Here is a 24383-nt window from a genome sequence, read left to right on the forward strand (position 1 = left end):
ACAGTTTCCACTGCTTTTTTACTTCCACGCAGTGCACAGAGCACACGAGCAAATGCTGGAGGGCACAGGTATGGCTGACTCACCACTCTTCAAGAGAGTCAAAAAAGATGAACACAGTGGCAGGGGACCTGTTCCTCAGCAGAAAGCCTTGCAAGGTTCTGAACATCACCCTAAGTGAGGCTGGCATTTGAGCACAGTCTTGGACAGGTCATGAGCATCTGAAGAGTGTGGAATGTTCTGCTAATCCACAGGTTGACTAAGCAGCCTCTTCTTGGGGGAAAAGGATCTATTATAAGTAAACACTTATCAGAAATCTCACTAAACCTTGTTCTTTATATTAAGTCAGTTCTTCAAGGCAGACAAGTGAGAATGGATAAAGGAGAAGAGCCCTAGGACCACTGAATTTTCCCATCTTAGAGTATCATTTTCTTTCTCAACATACAGTAGGGAAGCCACAGCCTAGTCCTGCTAGCCAATAGAAATATATTCTCAATAGTATATGCCAACATGTTGAGGTCCAGAGAACTCGGTGATAGTGGTTCCACTCTGTTCTCTCAGTAACTTCTCTTCTCTTTTTTGAGATAGGGTCTAATCTAAGTAGGACTTTGGGCTAAGCTACCTTTGTATGCAGATCATAGGCATGTACCACCATGACTAGCCTCATTACTTCTTTTTGTTTTCTTCCCTTTGAAAATCAGCCAATAGCTCTAACATCGCTCTCTTCCATTTACTTTCTATTCACGCCTTTATCTGGTTCTCTCCATCTGGTCTAACTGGAGCCATCTGTCTCTAGCCAGCACACTGTCATGGTGGTCCATTTTCCTTCTTCCCAGCTAGCTCCATACACATCTGTTTGTTACTAGGGAGTCTTTCCTGACTTGTGCTTTTCACTTTTCCAAATTATTGGATGTGCAAGACAATAAAAGGAGTTCCTGAATTTTGCCAAGAGTGTGAATGACATGGCTGATTCAAGGCTGTTAACCATTTTCCACTTAAACACACAAGCAGTGGGCCAGGATTGGTGGCTCACACCTGTGATCTTAGCTAATCAGTAGGCTTAAATCTGGAGGATGGTGGCTCCGAGACCAGCCTAAGCAGGAAAGTCTTGAGATCCCACCTTCAAAATAATCGCAAAAGAAGGGCTGGAAGTATGGCTTACGGTGAGCATACAATCTGAGCAAGAGCTATCATAGTGTAGGTCACCTTGTGCTGCTGGTAGCACAGGCCCTTTAGTCCCAGGTCTGTACTAATAACATCTCTTCAATTCCAACTTTGTGTATGTGTGTGTATGTGTACAACTTCACATACTCATGCACTTGTTGTGTACACTGATAATATTAAGTTACACGTGCTTATGTTGCAGAGACTTCAAACCAATTTGAATCTTTCCAAACACAATGAACCATCAAGAATTCTACCACTGAAACATTCAGTACAAAGATTCCATTTCCAAAATGCCATTTGGTTAGATGGTGTTTACCTATCCATATTTACTTAGTCTTTCCTCTAGTTGACCCTCATCCTCCCATACCATTGCACCTCCACACATTCCCCCAGATTATTGTTTACAATTATCTTAACATTTTCCTGGAAATAAGGATTCTTTAGTGGTAGAATTAGCATTTAATTGTTAGCAAGTCACCTTCTTCAGTAATAACTCACAATGAGCTTAAAGATCTACCCTTAATCAGGTAGGGATAGGTGGACACAGCATAGTAAAATGGACAAAACAGCATTTCAATGCCAGGTGGAGCACTATGGGACCTGACCCGATACCCTCATGTGCTGAACATGGACCTCCAAGGTGAGGGCAGAATACCCTCTTGTACTTATGGGACTCCTGGATATCAGGAAATTAGGAGGCTGAGACCTGAGTCCAACCCTTACTCTTCTCAAATTGCTGGCGAAGTTTCAGAAAAACTCAGTAATCTGCCCAAGGAAGGTATGCTAGGCTACAGGTGAAGAAAGACAGGAGCCTAAAACGTGGCATGCAATTTCTGAGAAGACACCTTCATACTTACTAAGAACTTATGAGCTTATAGAAATGGATTGGTTGTGGTCAGACAGTGTGGGTATGCAAGCCAAGGAGGGGACTGACCACTTCCTTACAGTATCATCCTATAGTGACAAGAAGAGGAAAATAACCCCAAATGGGACTGCACTGGTCATCTACTTGATGTCAAAGTATTAGGGCTGAACAATACTGAGTGTTAACCTGGACTGCTGGTCAGAGAGCTGGAAAAGTAGGGAGTAGGATGTGAATTGAATGATAAATAGAGGGATGAGTTGATGGAAAGAATTGTCAACTGCAACATCACATTCAGATCTACCAGAGATCTCTCATAAAGGGCCAATACAGTCAACCATGTGAACCCATTAGCACTGGTCATTCTTGTTTGCTAGCCAATCACTTTCTGACTTATCAGACATACACACACACCCCAAATGGCCATGGTTTGATGGACACAGAGGGCTAGAATATAAATGTCAGTAAATGCCTGACATGTTAGCAGAGAGTATCAAGGTTTAGCCACCCTGAACTGTTCATTCCCAAGATTCTCAGCCTGTTAGGTCCTTGTGGCAAACTCAGTGCTCCAATGGGAATAGATGCTGCCTCCAGGCCTCCCTTTCGTATTCTCCAGGTCTCAGAAGTCCCCAAAAGGCTGGTCTGGAGGTGTGGGGGAATAATGCAGGCAAAGCCCAAGTGTTGGTGGCTCCAATTCATAGCAATGATAGGGTGCTGCAGAGCTTTGGATTGTGTTGTACCTCCAAGGGAAGGAAGCACTGTTGGCACATGAGTGCATCAGGGCTTCCTGATCCTCCCTGCCCAACAGCAGCTGTTCTGGATTGAGCAGCACACTGGGATGGGGTATGAGGCACCCTGGGGACAAGTACCCACCAGTAGAGGGATGGATAGGGCAGGTAAATCTACAGAGAACAGTGCCAGTACTGGGGAGCTGTGCTCTTTTATCAACTTCTCCACATTTCAGTTTTCAAAAACAACTTAGACTTTAGAGTAAGTTTCAACCTATGGAAAATTTACACAAGTGTGTTTCCCTCACTGCCCTAGCTCTCCCTTGATTCACATGTCATAAAACATATTATTCAAAGTCAGAACATTTCCACTGAAGCCATATTAGTCATTAAACACAAACCTCATACCAACCTCAACATTGCCTCCTTCTGCCCTTCTCTCACTCAGGAGGCCATCTGGTCCTGCAGATCATTGCTCTCCTCCCCTTTGAGGGGCCAAAGTTCCAACCAAACCTCCATCCTTGGCCATTGTGAGGGGTTCTGCTCAGCATTTGCTGTCTTGGTAGACATAGATTGAGGGATGTCGACGGACTGTTCCTCTTTGGCAGGGTGCCTACAGAGCAACAGATGCTGCAGCCATCTCAGTGAATCACACTGGGGCACCGAGGTCACCATGCTTACCCTTGTTCATGGTACTCGTGTTAGAACTCAGAGTACTGTACTTGCTAGGTAGGTGAGCTATATGCCTATTTTGTGCTGGTCATTTTTTAGTTATGGTCTTGCTTCCTATCCAGGTACATGCCTGGGCCTGGACTCACCTATTTTAAGCTTCCTGTTGTAGTGAAGTTGATATTCATTGCTAGCTTAAGAGGAGATGTCACCCAGTTTTTGGCCTGGGCTGGCCCTGAATAATGATCATCCAAATCTCAGCATCTTAAATAGTTAGGAATACACATGTGACTTCCAGCTCCAATGTGCCTTCCTTCTCAACCCTACCAACTCAGCAGTGACTGACAGCTTGCTCTCCTCAGTTACTCTTACCCTCTGAAATTTCAGAGAGGAGTCACGCATTTTCTTTTTCATTTTACCCTAATTGCTCCCAAGATTGCTCCTGAAATTGTACTATCTCCCCTCATTGTAGGCTCCCCAAGGAAGTGATACCTTTGGATACTGGATATTTCTACATGAGGAGGTAAACTTAGCTGTGAACCCCAAAGGGAGATCCTGTTATTTCAGTTGTGGGCTGTCAGTTCCTTCTGCAACTCCCTCAGCTACAGTCATTTTCCATGACACAATGGTCTTCCTACACTCCCCACACTGATGGGTACAAAGACAGCATCATGCCAATTGGCCAGGTCAAACTATGGGACACTCAGTGGTGGAGCTGGAGGAGTTGCACTTGTCCCCTATCCAATCTGACATCCAGTCCCTCCCTTCAACAGAATTCAATCTCTGTGCATTCTCCTCTCTGCCAACACTCTCAGTCTGTCTCTAGAACTAAGGAACAAGGTATATGTAATTGAGAAACCACAAACACAATCTCTCATCACGAATGGACCAATTTAAATAGTGAAAAAAATGAACCACAAAATTATACTGAACCCCTCTCCCCGCTTCTTTTATTTGTGCAAGTTTGCTCCCTAATTGCTCTTGTGTGTTTGTTGGGGAAGGTGTGTGGGTACGGGTGTGGGGGACATTGTGTATAATAGGATTGAACTCAGGGCCTTTGGCTCTTAACCTGGCTCTTTTTGTTCAAAGCTGGCACTCTACCATTCCAGCCACTGATCCCTAGTGGCTTTTTCCAAGCTAATTGCAATAAGAATCTCTTGGGTTTCTCTGCCTACACTGGCTTCAAACTGCAATTCTGGTATCAGCCTCCCAAAAGGCTAGTATTACAGGTGTGTGTGAGCAACTAGTGCATGGCCTCCCACTGCCACTTTAAAAGGGCAGCTTTTAAAGTGAAGTAAAAGAAAATTCTTGATTGAAAACTGGATATCAGTGTGATTTAGGTAAATCTGGAGGCTCCTCATGGGAGGAAAGGCCTTCTCCTTGGAAGTATTACAGCACTACATGAACCAAGTAGGTTTGATGAAATGTCCCCAGAGAACACACAAGATACCCTGAGTGGAACAACACCCAAAGCACAGGTTCTTAGGACATTGTCTAAAATAAGTTTTTAACCAAGGTACTCACAGATGTGCCTCCTATATCCTTGGGAAAGATACCAGTAGAGCAGCCATCTGAATCCTGTCCTACGGGGGTACAGGGTGTTTGGAACCAAGCCTTTTCCTTAGTCCAAACCACATCACAAAGAGACAATATGGATGCTTCTAGTCCAATGGCTGGGCCCTTTACTGCTACAAAATTAGGCTTCTTAGACTGGATGAAAGTATTCACTAAGTTTCTAAAGTTAAAAACAATACACAGGGAACAAGTAAAAACATTGCATATGTGAGCAGATGACAAAAATATATTCTAGATTGGAAGTTGCCAAGCAGAAACTGTGCAAATCATAAAAACTAAGATTTCTTAAAAAGCCTCCTCCCAGAAAAGGTAGACTGTGGATCTACCTGCTGCAGGTTGTAAAGGCTTACCTACAGCCTGGATATTACACAAGTGTGGCTGCTGCCACCGGTTGTAGGTGACATAGCCAGAACGGCTTTCGTATTTACAGTGGCTCTTGGCCACTCTGACTATTGCATATAGCCTTTCCAACTTTTTCTCTTTGAAGACCCAAAGATCATACTGATTTCAGGGAGTTCTTTTTTTTTTTTTTTTAGGGAGTTCTTGTATCCAAGAAAAAGGAAAATTCAGAGTGAACTTGGCACTAAGATTGTCTGGTACTGACTGAAGGGTTATTGACCAAGGGATATAACCTGCCCCTGCAAGGAGACTTTACACATTGAATTGGAAACACGTATTTTCTAAGGTCTTATAAACTGGACTAAATTAACTTATGGACATGGAGATAAGCTAATTTAAGACATAAGGTTGGAAAGAAAGATCAGCAAGCATCTCAATGCCTGTATCCCATTATGTGTTGGTGGATGCTACTGCCACAGGAAATTGGAGAGCAAAGCAGACATGGGAGAGGGTGGCCTTTGCAGGGGACAAGCACTTGCCATAAAACACAGCCAATGCTGTGCTGGAATTTGTTTTATAGGCTTTGTAGTTCCAGGGAGGTTGATGCTATACTATATAGGGAATCTGCTTCTTCCTCCCTACCCTACAGCTGATTCTGTTTTCAGAGGTAGTTTCTTGTTCTGATTTCACACAGTAGATCAAAGCATAAACTTATACCTACATACATATAAAGTTATTCTTTATAGGTAGTTTGAGCCTGACCATTGAAGAATAACTACAACTTTTCATAATCAGAGTTCTAAGCCAGGGCTTGACTGACAACAGCTATTGAAGCACTTGCTACTAGTTCCTCATCCTCTGAATACTATCAGATGGAATATAGTGCTGCATCTCCCCTCCCCCCTCCCTCCCCCCACCCCACCCCTCTGCAAGTCCTGCAGTTGAACTCAGGGTCTTCTGCTTAGTTGGCTGGCACTTGACTACTTGAATCACACTTTCAGTTCTGTTTGTACTAATCATTGGAGGCTCAATTTTAACAGACTTTTCTAATTGATCTGGTCTTAACACAAATCCTCTGGATGTATCTCAGACTTTTGAGTAGCTAGAATTACAAGTGTGAGTCAATGCTTCCAGCTAGATTGTATTGTAAGGAGGGAGGTTGGGAGGTTTGTAAGGAACACAGGAGAACAGGGCTTACAGATGCAGATTCCAGCAATTGGTGTGAGGTGTTGTCTGTTAGGTGAGGCCGACCTCATCTCAGCCTTGCCAATTGCCCCCAAGGTAAGTAATGTTTTGCATTATGCAAGAATTGATCCTTTAAAAGAACAAGCTGCACTAATATCTAAGGTTTCTAAATGAGATGGCCCAAGGCATTATTCGAAAGCTCACAATGGAGTTTAACGATAAAGCTCTGGTACATGAACACATAAGAATCAAAAACTGTCCATGATTCCATGCTTCTCCCATGATATATTTGTACATATATAAAAAATTCTCATCTCAAGCCCAAAGAAACACAGGTCCCATGGTTTCCCTTATTTGCAATGACTAGTATATGTCTGAGACAAGCAGAAATGTTCAGAGGTGAAATGAACCCCAAGATAAGGACTCACATATTTTTTCTTTCTTGCTATTGTTTTAAACATATTTATAAGATGATTGCTTTGTGGTTTTTTATGTCCCTCCTCCTCAGTATAAACCCTGTTTTCACTGTATTTGATGTTGCTATAATTTGTGGAGGGGAAGGGAAAAAACAAATTGTTTAAACAGGGATACAGATGGACCCATTGCAACAATGAGATGTACAAGACGTTATGTCGAAAAACGAACTTTACAACTCTGGTGTGGTATGGGGAGGGAGATGGGAAGGGATGGTAAGGGGAAACAAAGGAGGAGGGAACAATGCTTGATAAGAAATGTACTCATTTGGGCTGGGAAGGTGGCTCAGTGGTACAGTGCTTGCCTTGCATGCATGAGGCCCTGGTTTGATTCCTCAGCACCACAGAAGCAGAAATAAAAAGCTGGAAGTGGTGCTGTGGCTCAAGAGGTTGAGCGCTAGCCTTGAGGTGAAGAGCTGAGGGACAGTGACCAGGCCCAGAGTTCAGGCCCACGACCGGACTCCCCAACCCCCAAAAAAGAAATGTACTCATTACCTTGCTCATGTAATTGTAACCCCTCTGTACTACATTTTCAAGATTAAAAAAAAATTCTGGTTTCAAAGTCTTTGAGGAAAATCAATACCAGGATTTCAATAGGATTGATATATTGTTTTATAACTGGAATTTCAATTTTTGCCTGGAATGGTAATAATGTCAAATGAAATTATGTCTCTATTTCAGAGGTCCATGCTAAATTCACCAGCAGCCCTGCTCAGAGGAAGGGTGCAATGATGATGTGTAAACTCATTTGTAAACATGAGTTGAACAGAAACTCAGTTTGTTAAAACACAGCCACCCACCAAATCTTTGTAGAAATGACCTGTCAGGAGAGACCTCTCCGTTCCACAAAGCTGTACGATCATGTACTACAAAAGTCCAGCGGCAGTGTGGCTAGTGGTAGGAGATCATGATGGACCTAAAGAGGAAATGTGTACAGTTTTTTTAAGTAAGTATACATGTGGTTGTGTTTGCTAGCCATGGGGCTTGAACATAGGGCCTGTGCACTGTCTCTCAGCCTCTTTGTGCTCAAGGCTAGTGTTCTACCAACTAAATCCCAACACCACTTCCAGCTTTTTCTTAGTAGTTTATTGGAGATAAGGGTCTCATGGACTTTCTTGTCTCAGCTGGCTTCAAACTGCAATCCTCAGATTTCAGCCCCCTGAGTAGCTAGGATTACAGGCATGAACCAGCAGGCTCCTGGTTTTTATACTTATCCTTTAAAACTTAAAATGAAAGCCCATAAACATTAAGAGGTGTACAATGCAGCATACTCAATTTGTATTTGTTCCCACTGGATCATCTGTGAACTGAGTTAAAGGCTGTCTTAGATATGGAAGGGAAGGAAAGATTTTCCACAAAGTTAGTTTTTGAAGACATTATTATTCAATAGAATTCCTTCTGAGAAGACACTTGACAAGATCAGATGTTAGGTCAAACCCTCATGGAATGGTGTAGGAATTGTCTGGGGAAACCAGGCAACAAAATTTGAATTAGGAGGTAATGTGCTTCCTTCCTCAGCTTACTCAGCTTTATTATCTGAAGAAGAAAGGAATGAGTAGGAAGAGGTCAAGTTCTAGGGCCAGTTTATGGGTTTGTTTTGTTCTCTCTCCAAATCCTGTAAGATAGGAGTGCTGAGTAATAGCCTCTTCCTTTGGAAAGTCCCCACATTATCTCACTCTATCATGAGAGGAGACCTCACTTCTGTGGAGATAAGCTTGCTCTTGGGTCCTTCAGACACATAGTATGCAGACATCAAAAGTCCAATGCTATAAAGGGAACCCAAGATACTCAGTTTTATCAATGATGTAAGGGCCATTTCATGACAATGAATCTGCAAACTGGGTATCATCAATTCCAATAGTGGAAATAGCAGCCCTGGACAGTGGATGATGTAAGATGTTAATTGATCTCCATTCTCACTTCCCTTTCCTTCCATTCTGAATATTTGCCACAATGAAGAGTTTTGCCTCAAAAAGTTTAAGGAATTTGAGTCATGATACCACAGAAACAGGCAAAAATATAATACATAGAAAGATTGTTTTGTGTAATGTCCCTCATAGGCATATGAAGTTAATTTAAATAAACTAAGAGAAAGGTTAAGTGAAACAGCTTTAAATAAGTAGTTTTTTCTGATTCTCCCATATTCCATTAAGCAAAATTATCACTGATAAAAATGCATTTACTCAAAGCAGCAGCAATGCAGGTTTCACAGAAGCACAATGTTTCGGTTTCCTATAATATCAGTTGAGCCTTCTGTGGGATCTAGGAGAAGGACATGGCATTGTGAGGCTGGGAGAAATAATAGGAGTGAGGATCTGATGAAAACAAGCATCTAAAATCACCTAAAAGTGCAAGAGATGAAGTTTCTACTTAAATATCTGTATCTATCTTTTCTCTTTCTCTAATACTAGTACTATAAGCCTCAGCCACTGTCAAGGGCAGAGACTGGATACCTGAGGAGGGAGCAGACTGGAGAGCAGCAAGATTGGTAAAAACAAAAAGCTCTAAGATGCACAGGAGAGGACTCAGGTGGTCTCACAGAAGATGTACAAAGTCACCACTGAAGACAATGGCATGTGTGTGTGTTTGTGTATGTGTGTGTGTGTGTGTGTGTGTGTGTGTAAAAAGTGAGGCTTAAAGTCATGCAACATATCCTGAGCTATGATTTAACAATGAGCAGTGTCACACATTGATATGAGGTTCTGATAATCTAGAGCAGAATTATGTCCACTGATGAAGGTTTGTAATTTCAAGTCAAGTAAGAAAGCAGTGCCTTCTAGCACCACAAAACTCCAATCTGAGAACTCAGAATAATAATGGGATTATAATATTTAATGGGATTATAATATTTCAAACCATAGGTATGTTATTCTGGGGAATAACAGAGATGGGGGGGATTGAGATCCAAGGCTAGTCTAGGCAAAGTGTTAGCAAGCAGACCTTATCTCAACAAATTCTTCTGGCTAGGTGGTTCATTCCTGAAATCCCAGCTCTGTGGGAGGTGTACGTGAGGGAAGAGCAAAGCCCAAAAATTACTTAAAATACTTAAAGCAAGAAGGGGGCAGGAGGTGGTAGAATGCATGCTAGCATGTATGAGGCTTTGAGTCCAATCAAACGAAAATACTATTAAAACAACCCAACAGATGTAAGATGTGCTCATTAGCTGGATTCAGCTTTTTTCCTCTCTACTAGAAATATTTAGAATTTGGGGAAGTATAGGAGAAGTGTACAGCACAAGTACCATGCAGCTGTACATTATCTATACAGCACTCTTAGCCAACATGCTGAGCACTTGCTGGGTTTCAGTTGTTGGCCTCTGATAAGCAGTCATTAATATCAGACTCACAGAAAGAGCAGATGAGTTAATCGAGTCAACTGACTTAAATGACTGACATTGAAGCCTATGCAGGGCTGTGATCTTCAGTTCTAGTACTTGGAAAACTAACCCCAACCCTGATGCAAACACATTGGCTCTGCAAACCTGATTGCATCTGCCATCTTGGTGCCTTTTCTGTTTCTATCATCTGTGAGATGGTCTATCAAGTAAGTTAAATCCAGGCCACAATAGAAGACGCTGCCCAGTGCACTGAGATACACCTGCTGTCATCGGCAGTGGCTGTTTTCAGGGCACTCTGGACTTCTTTTATCACCTGGAAGTCACCATAAGTTCCAATGATAAGAACCACTTTGGGTACAGACTACTATAAGCGTTTTACTAGTCGACAAACTAGACTACAGAAAACTCATGCCCAGACTGATGTGCTTTGCTTTGCATAGAACAGCAATAAACAGTCTGTACATTGCTTATTTTCTGGAAGGAGAGACATATGTGCTGGGGACAAAATACACTGTAACTATGAAACAAGAGGAATAGCATAGGAAAAGAAAGACCCATCTGTACGGTATTTTCACAATAATAATAATAATAATAATAATAAGAAGAAGAAGAAGAAGAAGAAGAAGAAAGCCTTTGTTTCTCTGAAGGTTACAAGAAATGGGTATTTCTGCAGTTTGAACAGCAGGTGGCACTTTTAACTACTTTACAAGTGAGTCCAGTCTGTTTGTTGTTGTTTTTGTTATTGTTGTTGCTGATTTAGCTTAGGATAGAAACCTAAGTGATATGGTGAGAGGGCACAAAATCATTTAAAATGATCTTGGAAACATTAAAAAACCTCACCAGTGAACAGATTGCAGTCTAAAAATGTACCAAAAATCAAGCCCTGAACTTGTTCTGTATGAGTGTAGCTAGCACACAGACCTTCTGTAGGTAGCTTTCCTTGTCTGGAACAACCTACTCAAGCTGTGTACAAAGGAAAAGAAACAACACTAGAACTTAAAATTTGGAAATGCCCAGTGCAAGTTGAGATGTATGCATTTCTAGAGTCTTCCTAGCACTAAGGGCTTTTGAACAACAATCTCTCCAACAACAATCTCCTTGGCCTTTGCAAGCTGCCTTTTCAGGTATTAGTCAATATGCATGCATAGAAAGCCCCCTTGCTGTGTGCTCTGCCACAACACTAAGACCATCAGTGTTGTAGAATGATGGGGAAACTTCTCCCAGGACAGAATGTGGCCATTGTTATGTTTAGCAAATAATTAACCTGTCAAACTGGGCACCAGTGGCCCTTGACTGTAAACCTAGCTACACAGGAGGCAGAGATATGAGTATGCCAGTAAAAAACCAGCTTGGGCAGGAAAGGCCTTGAGACACTTATCTCCAAGAAACCACCAGAAAACTGGAAGTGGCACTGTGGCTCAAGTGATAGAGAGCTAGACTTGAGCTGAAGAACAGAGAGACAGCCCCTAGGCCTAGAGTTCAAGTCCCATGACTGACAAAATAAAGGAAAAAAAAGTAAAAGAAAGAAAGAAAGAAAGGGAAAAAGGAAAGAGAGAAAGAGAGAGAGAGAGAGAGAAAGAAAGAAAGAAAGAAAGAAAGAAAGAAAGAAAGAAAGAAAGAAAGAAAGAAAGAAAGAAAGAAAGAGAAAGAAAGAAAGAAAGAAAAAAGAAAAAGTCGAAAGAAAAAAACCTGTCATGATGAGAGATATGGCAAAGCTCCAGCCTCTGCAGATAAAGACATCCTGACCTGGGAGATGGCTCAAAAACAGAGGCACTGTTACCTTCTCCTGGTAAGAACCAAAGCTCCCACTGGAGCCCATACCATTAGAATGGAGCAGATTCCCAGCACATGCCTACAGCCCCAAGTCAGTGTGGCCAGAGTGATTAGCAGCCAAGCTTCCAAGTCCCCTTGGATTCCTGCCTCCTGGGCACATTGTGGGCCAGCTCAGAAGGAGGTTTCAGAAGAGCATAAAGAGCCATGAAGCAAAGCAGTCATGTAGAAACACAAAGCACATGACTCTCACCCCTGGTCTTCCAGAGTTATTCTCAGATTATTTTGTGGATAAGAAGATGTGAGTGAATCATCTTGCTTCCTGAAAAATATCTCTGTATAGGTAGGCATTCTTTGCCTCACACTGAAAGGCAACCACTTGTCCAAAGGCTGGTCTCATCTGTGGCCAATAAATTTCCTTTTCCCGGCCATCATCCCTTTAACAGACATCTGTATGTTGGCTGATAGCACATCCATGAATGGAGATGTACCTGCGAAGGTTTTGAAACCATAGTGGTCCATGATGTCCTATCACCATTTCTCTCCCACTGTCATCTCAGAATTAGACCAGAAGCTGGTTGCAATCACAGCACATATCAACACAAGACTGTCAATACCTGAACCTTGTCAAAGTCTACTTCAAAGATACCTTTCAGTTTCAATCTATGTCTGACAGAGTATCTACCCCCTACTTTTTTGGTCTAGGATATATGGAGCTATAAACTGGGAGACTTAGAGAATAAGATTAGAGAGAATGGGTCTCCTGGACAGGATCTGCTATAGGTATGACAAGTTGGAAGGAAAAAGAAGCAGCATAAGGAAATATTAACATGGCCAAAGTGGTCAAAAGACATCTCTCCAATGCAAGAATGTGTTTCTGACAAACTTGTTCTTGTTGGGCCATGACCTGGTATGGTGGTGCCACTTTACACTCTGGTCCCAATAGAGTAACATACATGTCATGGCTTCTTCCTTCCACGGCCTAGGCTGACTACCAGAGGTTCATTCCCTGTTTTTACCTCTGCTTTCTAAAAGGGTACACACATCAAGGGGCTCTCTTCTTTCCCTCTACAAATATTCTACCAATGTTCCCTCATTTCACAACTCCTCATTGCCAATCTAGGTGCTGCTGTTCTATGAGTCCTAATGTATCCTCTCCTGAGCCTAACATTTGTTGCCTTTCCTCCTTTTGGTGCTGGGGACTGAACTGAGAGTCATGTGCATGCCAGGGATGTACTCTACTACTGAGCTGCATCTTCACCTCTGAACTTTGTTTATCATACTTGTCAAGAACTCTATTAAGTATTTGATACAATTACTAAGGTACATGAGAATAAGGGAGATGCTGCACTTAGCAATTGGACAAAAAAATCACCGATCTATAGGAATCACCTCCACATTAGCTTGTGTGGCAATGAATGCAGAGCTCTGGCTAGGAGAAAACAAAAGTCATGCCTGAGAAATAATACATGGTGGTCTACTGGTAAAATTATCAACAGGAGTTTTCTAAGGAGTGAGGCATGAGTCATTAATTATGAACCAAGAACTACTTCTTCAAAAGTGTAAAGAAATAAGCCAAAGCCACCAGAAAAGACTCATAAATGGGTACTTAAGAGAAAACAAAAATGTTCTTAGTCAAACACTGGTAGATAGGATGGGTGGTGCCTCCATCACAGCTTGGCCTCAATCCTTAACCCACTGAGGAATGAGAGTGCCTTGGCCAGGCCTGCCTTCAGTTCTGACCCAGCAGCCTTAGAAGATTTGGGTTCATCCAACCTGGTCAGTTCTAGGACTAGAGACCCAGGGGTATCAATACTTACTCCATAGGACTCCCACAATGGAAGCTATTTGCACTTTGATCTCCCTGGGGCAAGGACACAAAATAACCTGCTTCTAGTCACAGATCACTCTCTGGGACAGTTTACTTTCTAATGAGTGAGACCAGCTTGGCTTAAAGATCTCTATCCCACCCCTCCCTACCCTACCCCAACCTCAGGGCTGGTAGAGGAAAACTTACGGAACTTACCATCTCCCAACTTTACTAGCAACAAGGTACTTGCACCTCACCCAGAAGTACCTTTTCCTTAGAGCTTTCTATAAGTTGCAGTATTCCCATAGCCCTTTTTCTGAAGAAAAAGGTACTCTTACAGGTTATTGGTGGCCATGGAGGAATGCTTGGCACAGACAACCTGCCTGGAGCCTCACTGAAAGAAGAGTGAAAGATTCTGGCAAAAAGAACCAGTGATTGATTTGGCCTCCAGTGAAAACAGAAGTGTTCACCCTCTTCCTGGCCATTGTAGGTTCTAAGCAATTGAGATTTCTGTTTCACTCATGTAAAGTAAACATACCCAACAGGCTAGATCCATCCATCCCTTATATCCTTACAACACCCTGTGGGCCTCAGACAGCTTTGACTGCTGGAAAAATGAACATGAGAATGGGTCATTGGGACAGGCCATGTCTCCCCTCCTCTCCTTGACTTGGAAGTACTGTGTCAAGCAGTTCTTGATACACTATGGGACTGGTCAGCTTCTCAGCCTCTCACTCCCTCAAACATCTAGAATCACTTCTGTACTTAAAGCTGCCAGACACCTTGAGAAACTACCCTGGCAACCAGGAACTTGCACTCATCCTGTGAGTGCTGCTTCATTGCCAACTGAACTCTAAACACAGGGATCAGTGTTCCTGATACTGTTTCTGGGGAATGTGACTGAAATCCCTCTGATGGGACATGAGACAAGAACCTGTGGTTGTCTGAAGGAGAAGTAGCATCTGGATCTAGTTTTCTTTCTCTTCAAACTGCTTTTTTGCTAGTTGCATGCTTTTGAGAGATTGAAAACTATAAAACTGGGCCAGGAGGAAAAACAACAACATTGGCACTTGTCATCCTCCTCTTCAAAATAGCAGAAAAACCATGAATTTAATACTCCTCTTGAGCACCAGCCCTATATTGCTAAGATTAAATCCTTCTGTCCAAATTTATATTTCAAATACACTGAAAGAATAAAAAGGATTCTAAAGAAGAATAAGGGCTCAGGGTATAAAATGTATACTTCTTTATTTATACAAATAGGGTTTTAAAACAATCATATTTAAAAGAAATCTGCATTTCTACATTCACTGTCAGTGAGTTCCTGACAGAGAAGGCTGAGCATGATGATACATAGCAAGGTCCCACTGCAGGACAACAGTAGCTCAGGATAGCACCATTTATTTGAGAAGCAGTAGGCAGGCCCTGGCATTCCTGTTGCACTGCTAGCAATGGGAAATCTTAAACCTCTTCTTCCACAAGACTTCTTCAAATTCCCCCTGTTCATCAGCAGTGGCATCTTTGATTTGCTGGTACTTGGACACCGGGTCATTGATGTTGCTTTCAGCCTCAGTGAACTCCATCTCATGCATGCCCTCGCTTGTATACCAGTGCAAGAATGCCTTGTGTTGGAACATGGCACTGAACTGCTCTGAGGTGTGCTTGAAGGGTTCCTGGATGGCCGTGTTGTTGCCAATGAATGTGGCCAACATCGTGAGGCCATGTGTGGGAATGTCACACACAAGTGTCTTCACGTTGTTGGGGATCCATTCTGCAAAGTAGCTGCTGTTCTTGTTCTGCAAGTTGAGCATCTGCTCATCCACCTCCTTCATGGACATGCGGTCTCAGAAGATGGCAGCCGCTGTCAGGTAGAAGCCATGGCGGGGATCACAGGTGACCATCGTATTCTTGGTGTAAACATCTGCTGGGTGAGCTTGGGCACTGAGAGAGCATTGTACTGCTGGCTGGCACGGCTTGTCAGGGGTGCAAGGCCAGGCATGAAGAAGCGCAGGCAGGGCAAGACCAGCTTGCGCAGGTCTGCATTCAGCTGGGCAGGGAAGCGCAGGCAGGTGGTGACCTTGATCATGGTAGCCAACACCAGGTGGTTCAGGTCTCCATAGGTGGGCAAGGGCAGCTTCAGGGTGCAAAAGCAGATGTCATACAGGGCCTTGTTGTCAATGCAGAATGTTTCATCTACATTTTCCACCAACTGGTGGACAGACAAGATGGTGTTGTAGGGTTAGGTGAGGATGATAGGGTTAGGTGGATAAAGGCTCAGCCCAGCACTGGGAACTAGAGTGTCTGGATGTTAGGGAGGAGGGGTGCCCGTTAGCCATCTCCCATGGACTATGATGACATATCAAATATGAAGTTGTCTGGTCTGAAACTCTGGCCAAATGGTTCCAATCTCACTGAGTCTAAGGTGCCAGTGTCCAACATCTTGGGCAAGGGCATGACACTGAAGGTGTTCATGATGCTGTCTGGGAACTCCTCTCGGATCTTGTTGAGACTCAGGGTGCCCATGCCTGACCTGGTGCTACCTCCCAGGGAGTAGGCCAGCTAGAAACCCTGGAGACAGACACACCTTTCTGCTCACCACTTCCAGCACAGACTCCACCAGCTCGGTTCCCTCTGTGTAGTGGCCCTTGGCCCAGTTATTGCCTGCTCTGTTCTGGCCTATCAGACACAAAGACATGATGAGACACATACTCCAGGAATAATGACTTTGCTATATGCATTGTGAAGACTATAGGCTCCTCTGAGCAACTTTGGCTATTATTTTAGATACACTGGTGAAATAAAGGAAATGTTTTCTTTTTTGGGGTCTAGTCGTGGGCCTGAACTCTGGGCCTGGGCGCTGTCCCTCAGCTCTTCAGCTCAAGGCTAGTGCTCTACCACTTAAGCCACAGCACCACTTCTGGCTTTTTTTCCTGATTATATGGTGCTGAGGAATCGAACCCAGGGCCTCATGCATGCAAGGCAAGCACGGTACTGCTGAGCCACCTTCCTAGCCCCCAGGAAATGTTTTCAATGTATCTGGGACCCTACAAATCACCCAGGTTCTAAAGAAAGTAAAGACAATGTGGAGGAAGATACATTTTAACCCAAACCACGTACTTCTAAAAATGAACAGAGCCTGGTGATGGGAAGGGGTCTCAGTGGTAGAGTGCTTGCCTCACATGCACAAGGCCCTGGGATCGATTCCTCAACACCACATAAACAGAAAAAGCCAGAAGGGATGCTGTGGTTCAAGCGGTAGAGTGCTTGCCTTGTGCTGAAGAGCTGAGGTACAGTGCTCAGGCCCAGAGTTCAAGCCCCACGACCGACCAAAAAAAATGAACAGAGCCTGCCTCAATACTGGAAAAGTACTTACTTTCACAGGAGGAACAAGAGAACAGAATGGTCAGAGGGAAGCTAAGCTGCAGGCACTTGTCTGCACCTTGCTCACACATAGCTGTGCTTTGATTTCTGGTGTCCTGAAATGGTTCCCTGTTATTGCCAGGTATTTGAAATGGCCAGCAGCACTGAAACCTTGTTGGAGGCGTTCCCTGCTCGCTGATCATTCCCTTCAGAGGCTGTTTGCAGACTGGTATTTATCTGTGCTGATTGAGTGGACAGGGACATGACTCCTGTGGACTGAAATAGGTGGGTTAGGTGAGGATGATATCTAGATGAATAAAGGCTCAGCTCAGCTCTGGGAACTGGAGTGTCTGGATGTTAGGAAGGAGGGGTGCCTGTTAGCTATCTTCTATGGACCATGCTGACATACTAAATATGAAGTGTCTGGACTGAAACTCTATGGTTCCGATCCTACTAAGTCTAAGGTGCCAGGCTCTAGGTCCACCATGATGGCCGGAGGAACATATTTGTTGCCTGTGGGAACAAGAGTTGACTTGGGCCTATACTTGACAAGGAACTTAGGAGCAGAGCTTATGATTCTAAGTGGCTCTCAGCATTCATTATAGAAATTACAGCATTTCAGACATGGAAACAGAAAAGATATCTTGAGAATGAATCACCATGCAAGAAGCTTCAGCAACTTTAAGGACGTTTGCAGTTGTCTATTTCCATGCATTTTATTCCTTTGCTTTGGGCATGGTGGCTGAAATCTCAGCTACTCAGGAGGCAAAGATGAGCATCAGGCTTTGAGTCTAATGGGGCAAAAGAAAGATGACAACACCTTTTTTTTTGTTGTGTTGTTCATGGTGGGGCTTGAACTCTGGGCCTGGGCACTGTCCCTCAGCTCTTTAGCTCAAGGCTAGCACCTCTATCACTTGAGCCACAGTCCAACTCTCAGTTTTCTGAGTTGTTTATTGTAGATAAGGGTCTCAGGGACTTTCCTGCCCAGCCTGGATTTGAACGATGATTCTCATTTCTCAGCCTCCTGAGTAGCTAGGATTATTGGTGTGAGTCATCATTGCCTATCAGCAAGAAGCTTTCTCTTTTTTGTTAATTTTATTTTTATTGTAAAGGTGCTGTATAGAGGAGTTACAGTTACATGAGTAAGGAAATGAGAACATTTATTGTCGAACATTGTTACCCACTCCTTTGTTGTTCTCCCACTATCCCTTCCCTTCCCCAATTAAAAGTAGCTAGGTGCAGAGCACCAGTGGCTCATGCCTATAATCTTAGCAACTCTGAAGTTGGAGATCATCACTGTTCAAAGCCAGCCTGGGCAGGAAAGTCTGTGAGACTCTTATCTCCAATAAACTAATAGAAAACCAGAAATGGCACTGTGGCTTAAGTGGTAGGGCTGCTTGTCTTGAACAGAAGAGTTGGGGCACAGTGCATAGGCCCAGAGTTTAAGTGCCACTGCCGACAAAAAAAACAAACAAACAAAACAAAAGAGCCAGGTGTGGCTCTTCAGCAAGTAGATGTAGGGGGAATTCAAGTATAATGCTTTCCTGGGGAAAATACATAAAATTCATATTTCTTGTGTTATAATGTTTCAATAATTGTTATCAAATAGGACATTTCCCTATATTCAAATACTCAGAGCAACCTTGAGCAATTACTTGCAATTTGCCATTTAACCTGATTTTTCAAAAGGGATATCAGTTAAAATGATATAAACATGAGTTTGAGACTGCCCCCTTCCTAAACAATGACATGAAGAAAACTGGCCATCCTGCCTGATATACAGGATCTAATAAAGACACAACATAAAATACTGTTCATAGCAGTGACACAATTCCACACAACGACTCTCAACCAAGGAACCACAAGATTAAAGTCTTATATCTTACTTAAGCAATATCAACACAAAATACCAAGGTGAGGACATCCCCAAATGTAGATCTATAAAACTCAAATACATTAAATAGCTCTGTCCTTTTGTTTGCACTTTTTCATTGGTTTATTACACAGGAAAACCAATTATCTACGATTCTGTTTGTATACAATGATGTAGAATGGAAACTCTTTATATAAAATTAAATGAATTTCACATTGACAGTTACAAAACTGACAATCTACTCTGTAGACTTCAGTAAGGTTGTTTGTATTAGGAAAGACAATATATATCATTTAAAAGCAGTGTTTACACATTATTATTGGGTTTTTCTACATCACAACAATGTTTTTTACTTTAAAAACCTTAAAAAGAATTTATTGTTGGCTAAGTATTCATATTCAAAATGCTGAAGTCCAGAAGTGTTATAGATTTCAAGGTGAGACACTTTATTTATGCTTTATGATTTGGACTATTCACATATATATTAGTGACTGAACATCCCTCTTTAAAATTTTAAAATTTTCAATTTCAAATTTTATTTTTAGAAATTTAATCTGTATTTTAAAGAGGGCAATACAACTGGGCTCTGGTTGCTGAAGGGTGAAATTCTAGCTACTCAAAAGTCTGAGATCTTAGGATCGCAGATTGAAGCCAGCTGGGGCAGGAAATTCTGGGAGACTCTCATCTCCAAGAAACTACCTGAAATAGTTGGTGTCATGCCACCTCCTGCGGAGTCTGCATGAGATCGCGTTAGACAAAGAGCTTTAAGGAAGCATGCCTGCAGGAAGGGGGTGTTGGTTCAAGGCTTCCCATACACTTGGCTGCACCTTTATAGCCTCTACCTTTATTCTTACTATATTCTTCTTGGCTGTACATTCGTTGCTTTTATTCTCGTTTTGGCTATTTTTCTATTGATCCGTGAACAGAGCATGTTGTTTCTTTCCAGTCCAATAGAGATGACTTCTCTAAATAATAAAGACTAGGACCAAAGATTAAATGTGGGCGATGCCCCAATCAATCATCTGATGTGACGCTGCCTCCAAAAACTCCTACAACTTCACAAGCGGTTTTGCGGCTCACGCATAGTAAACATAAAAACTTAAAATTTGCAAATATGTTACAACAAGCAGAATTAATGAATTAAACTAAGCTAGAAGGAGTTATCCCAGAAGCCCAGAGAGTTCTAAAAAATGGAACCCCTGATAATAAAAGGAAAAGAAAGATTGAAGAGATGAAGGACAATGCCTATGCCCAGAGTTGAAGCCCCATGACAAAAAAAAAAAAATTCAGGTGTGGCTAGTCAGCAAGTACAGGTAGGGGGAATTCAGTAAAAGGCTTTCCTGAGGAAATTCACAAGTGTATACTCAAAAATTAAAACAAAATATATGGTGGAGTGGCTCAGGTGGATACAGCACTTGACTTACAAGATTGAGGCCCCAAATTCGAACTACAATACCACCCTAAGAAAGGCAGGAACTCCTTCCTTGTCATTAGTATTCCCCAGGGACCTATTCTGCCACAGTATTGGAAGCCGGACAGGAGACACTCACTAGCTGCCTCATTGTAATATACCTCGATTCTCTGCAGCTGTAAGCTGCTGTCTACATAATAGTTGCCAGTGCAGTCAATGTTGTGCTCATCGCTTAGCATTTCCCCAAACTGAGATGGAACTAGAAGTGTATTATGGCCTAGAATGTTAACTGTCCAAACAATGGATTTTAAAATAACTATAAGAAACCCAAGTCCTGTTGACACAAATATTTTTGTAAAAAAATTAGATATTTTAAATTAAAAAAAGCACAAAAATTGATGGTATTTTAGTTTTGTTAATCTCTTTGCTATCTGGCTGAATAGAAGACATCTGGGTTCTCCTATGTTTATTCCATCTTACGGGATACCATATTCTGTTTGGATTCTATGATGAGAACCTGGCCTTATATGGACATGAAATTGCCAAAGCAGTAACTTGAAGACTCAGCTAGAAGGGTCTCCAGAACCCCAAGGATCCTCAGATCATACACCGACAACCACTGATTTAGAAAACACCCAACTTAAGGGAACTGAGATAGGGCATGAAAACTCAGAGAAATTTGCATTAAGGTGTATGAACTGTTCTCAATTATCTAATACTCATCAGTTGACAAAAAGGGAATCCTCTGTATCTGTCAGCTCAAAGACACTGCACTCCTTTCATTCAAATCAGACCAAAAATGCATTAGTCTATTCCCAGGAAACTAAGTACAATGACTTGAGTCTCAGGTAAGACATGCAAGGGATTTGAAACCACCCCAGCCTTGCTTAAAAAACCACACCCACCTGGGCCACACAAATTAGGGAAATTGGGGAAACTATCTGGGGGACTTGATTTCCAGGAGGTTAGGGACTACTATGGAGCCCCACCTACCTCAGCCTAGACATGACCACCACCACCTGCACCCTCCAACCCCATCCTCTTCCTCCTCATCCCCCTAAATTTGAGACTAGGATCCTAGGCCAGTGTCATGCTCCCCTTTGCGCCAATCTGGTTGCCACAGTGGCTTGCCTGTATGTACACGATCTCCCTCACGGTGTAGGGCTGCAAAGAGTTGGATGTGTGTCCTCAGCAGTGGTGTACACAGAGGAAAACAGGTAGGGCTGGGGAGCAGGAATCTGACACAGCCAACTCAGATCCCCATTTAAACGTCTGTTTGTTACGGGGCAGAGGAGATGGGGTGGACTTGATAGGCAGAGCCAGCAGGTGTTCCAACTCAGTCTGCCTACTGCTGGGTAATCAGAGATAGCTACCTGTTATCACTTAACCCTGGCATCCAGCTGTCAGCCTCAAGTCAATTAGCACAGCTGCCACTCTATTTGGAACCTCTTGCCACACTGCCATCCACCTCCCACCCTGACTCACAAGAGAGGCTGAACCCTGGGATCCAGGAAGCAAGAGGAGGGGCTTCCTCTACACAAGGTACTTGTGCCAGAAGCCAAGAACAAGCCTACCATCTATTTTTGATAGGAGGGCCTAGAACTGAAGGGGCACGTTCTGTTGGATTCCATGACTGATTTCCATTCTGGGAAGAGTCAGGGGCTTAGGGCCTTGCCTTCATACTCAGGTTTTCTTTTCTTTTCTCTTAAAAGCAGCTTGCTTTATTACTTAAGCCATAGGTCTACTACAGTCTACTTTTTGTTTCATTTGGCTTCTGCTCCAAGCGTGAGAACTCAGCTCCTGCTCTGTGTATGTGTGTGTGTGTGTGTGTGTGTGTGTGTGTGTTTGGCCGGAGTTAGGCACGTTGGTGTTAGGGCTTGAAATTAAGGCCTGGTGACTCTTTCTGAGATTTTTACTATTATTGAGATTAGGTGATTACCTAAATTTCTCTTATTTCAGAATATTATGGAATAGTGATATTTAGTTGAAGTCACAAACATATTTTAACCTTCACAATGCAAATTGTCATTATTATGGTCGATAAAGTTTGTGAATTCTATTAGCTTTGACAATACAATTCTATAAGCTTTGACAATACAATTATTTCTTCCAGGTGATATATACATTTCTTTCCTTTTGCTTACTGTAAGATGTTCTGTCTTTCACTCTCATTCCTCTCCTCTCTTTCTGAGGTTTTATTGATTTACTTAGTTAACTGAAGGGTAGATGGCTCTCCTACTTGAGCCACAGCTAAACTTCTGCCTTTTTTAAGTGATTAATATGAGGCAAGAATTCCATGGGTAGTCCAGGGCAGTACAGAGAGGCTTGAAATCTGAGGATCAGAGTTCAAAGTCAGCCTGGGCAGGAAAGTCAATGAGCCTCTTAACTCCAGTCAACCTAATAGGTGGAAGATAGTAGAGCTGTAGCCTTGAGCAAAACACTTCAATTTTAAGTCCCTCGACTGAACACACTGAAGCAAGTTTCATGGACTTTCCTGTCCAGTATGGCTTTGAACCATGACCTACAGATTTCTGTTTCCTTAGCATTCAGAATTATAAGTGTGAGTCAACATTTACAAATCTTTAATTACCTCTTCTTTCACCTTTTCAGTTATTTATTATTTCTTTCTTTTTGGCATTTGTTATTAGGCACTAACTATTATGCTGTTTTTTTGTTTCCCTTGAAACTACCATGACCTACAACTTTGACCACAGGTAAACTACAGGCTGTTTTTCTTTTTTGCAGCTCTTTTTCTAGGGCTTAAACTCAGGTCACAGTGACTGAGGTTCTATTTTTTTTTAATTGAGTGGTGGTTCTTAGGTCTTGAAATTAAGTCATGATGACTTTCCTTGAGGTTTATTTATTTTTACCTTAATAGTAGCTGGTTTCACTACTTGGGCCACAGCTCAACTTTTGCATTTTTTTGTGGTTAATAGGGGATTAGAATATCAACAGAAAGTCAAGAGCATTACAGAAAGGACTGAAATCTGAGAATCATGTTTCAATGCCAGTCTTGGGCAAGAAAATCAATGAGACAATTATCTCTAATAACCACCGAGAGGTTGGAAGAAGTAGACCTGTAGCCATGAGCAAAACATAGCAAGTTCAAGCCCCCATGCTGAACACAGTAAAATATGTCTCCTGTACTTTCCTGCCTGGGCTGGCTTTGAACCAAAGTCCTCAGTTTTCAGTAATCTGAGCAGGTAGAATTACAGTTTTGATTTAGAAGGCCTTAATATGCTCCTTTTCCACCTTTTCATTTATTTGATTGTCCCTTCCCCCTTTTTCAAAGTTCATGTCCTTTATTATTAGGGCCTACTCATTTATGCTCAGTATTTAATTAATTAATTTATTGATATTGTCAGTTGTGGGGCTTGAACTCAATGCCTAGGAACTGTCCATCAGGGACACAGCAGGCACACTACTATTTTCAGACATAGTGCCACTTCTACTTAGTTGGAAAAAACAGTCACCAGGGGACCTTTTAGCTGAGGCTGGCTTCCAAATGTGATTCTCAGATCTAAGCTTCCTGAGTAGCAAGGATTACAGGCATGAGCCAGAGGCACCTGGCTTGTTTTTTTTAGATCAAAACTAGCAGGCTCTACATTTAGGCCACACTACTTCACTGTCCATGAGATTTTTGGCCTTTTGTTTTTTGCTCAAAGCTAGCAGGAACAAAAACTCAACTCCTGAGGTCTTTTTTTTGGGGGGGGGAGGCTTGAATTCAAGGCCTAGTGACTCTCGCTGAGGGTTGTTTTGTTTTGTGTTGGGTATTTTGTTTTTCATTTCAAAGCTAGCAGGCTCTACTACTTGAGCCTCAGCTCAAC

The 24383-nt window shown here is 42.5% G+C and overlaps 1 pseudogene; it reads right to left on the bottom strand.

Moving 5' to 3' along the window:
* Positions 1–3981: 3981 nt before the first annotated feature.
* Positions 3982–24383, bottom strand: part of LOC122114014 — a 36602-nt pseudogene continuing 16200 nt past the window's right edge.

This window comes from Dipodomys spectabilis, unplaced genomic scaffold (assembly GCF_019054845.1).
Source record: "Dipodomys spectabilis isolate Male_0828 unplaced genomic scaffold, ASM1905484v1 ptg000103l, whole genome shotgun sequence".
NCBI classification, from domain to species: Eukaryota; Metazoa; Chordata; class Mammalia; order Rodentia; family Heteromyidae; genus Dipodomys; species Dipodomys spectabilis.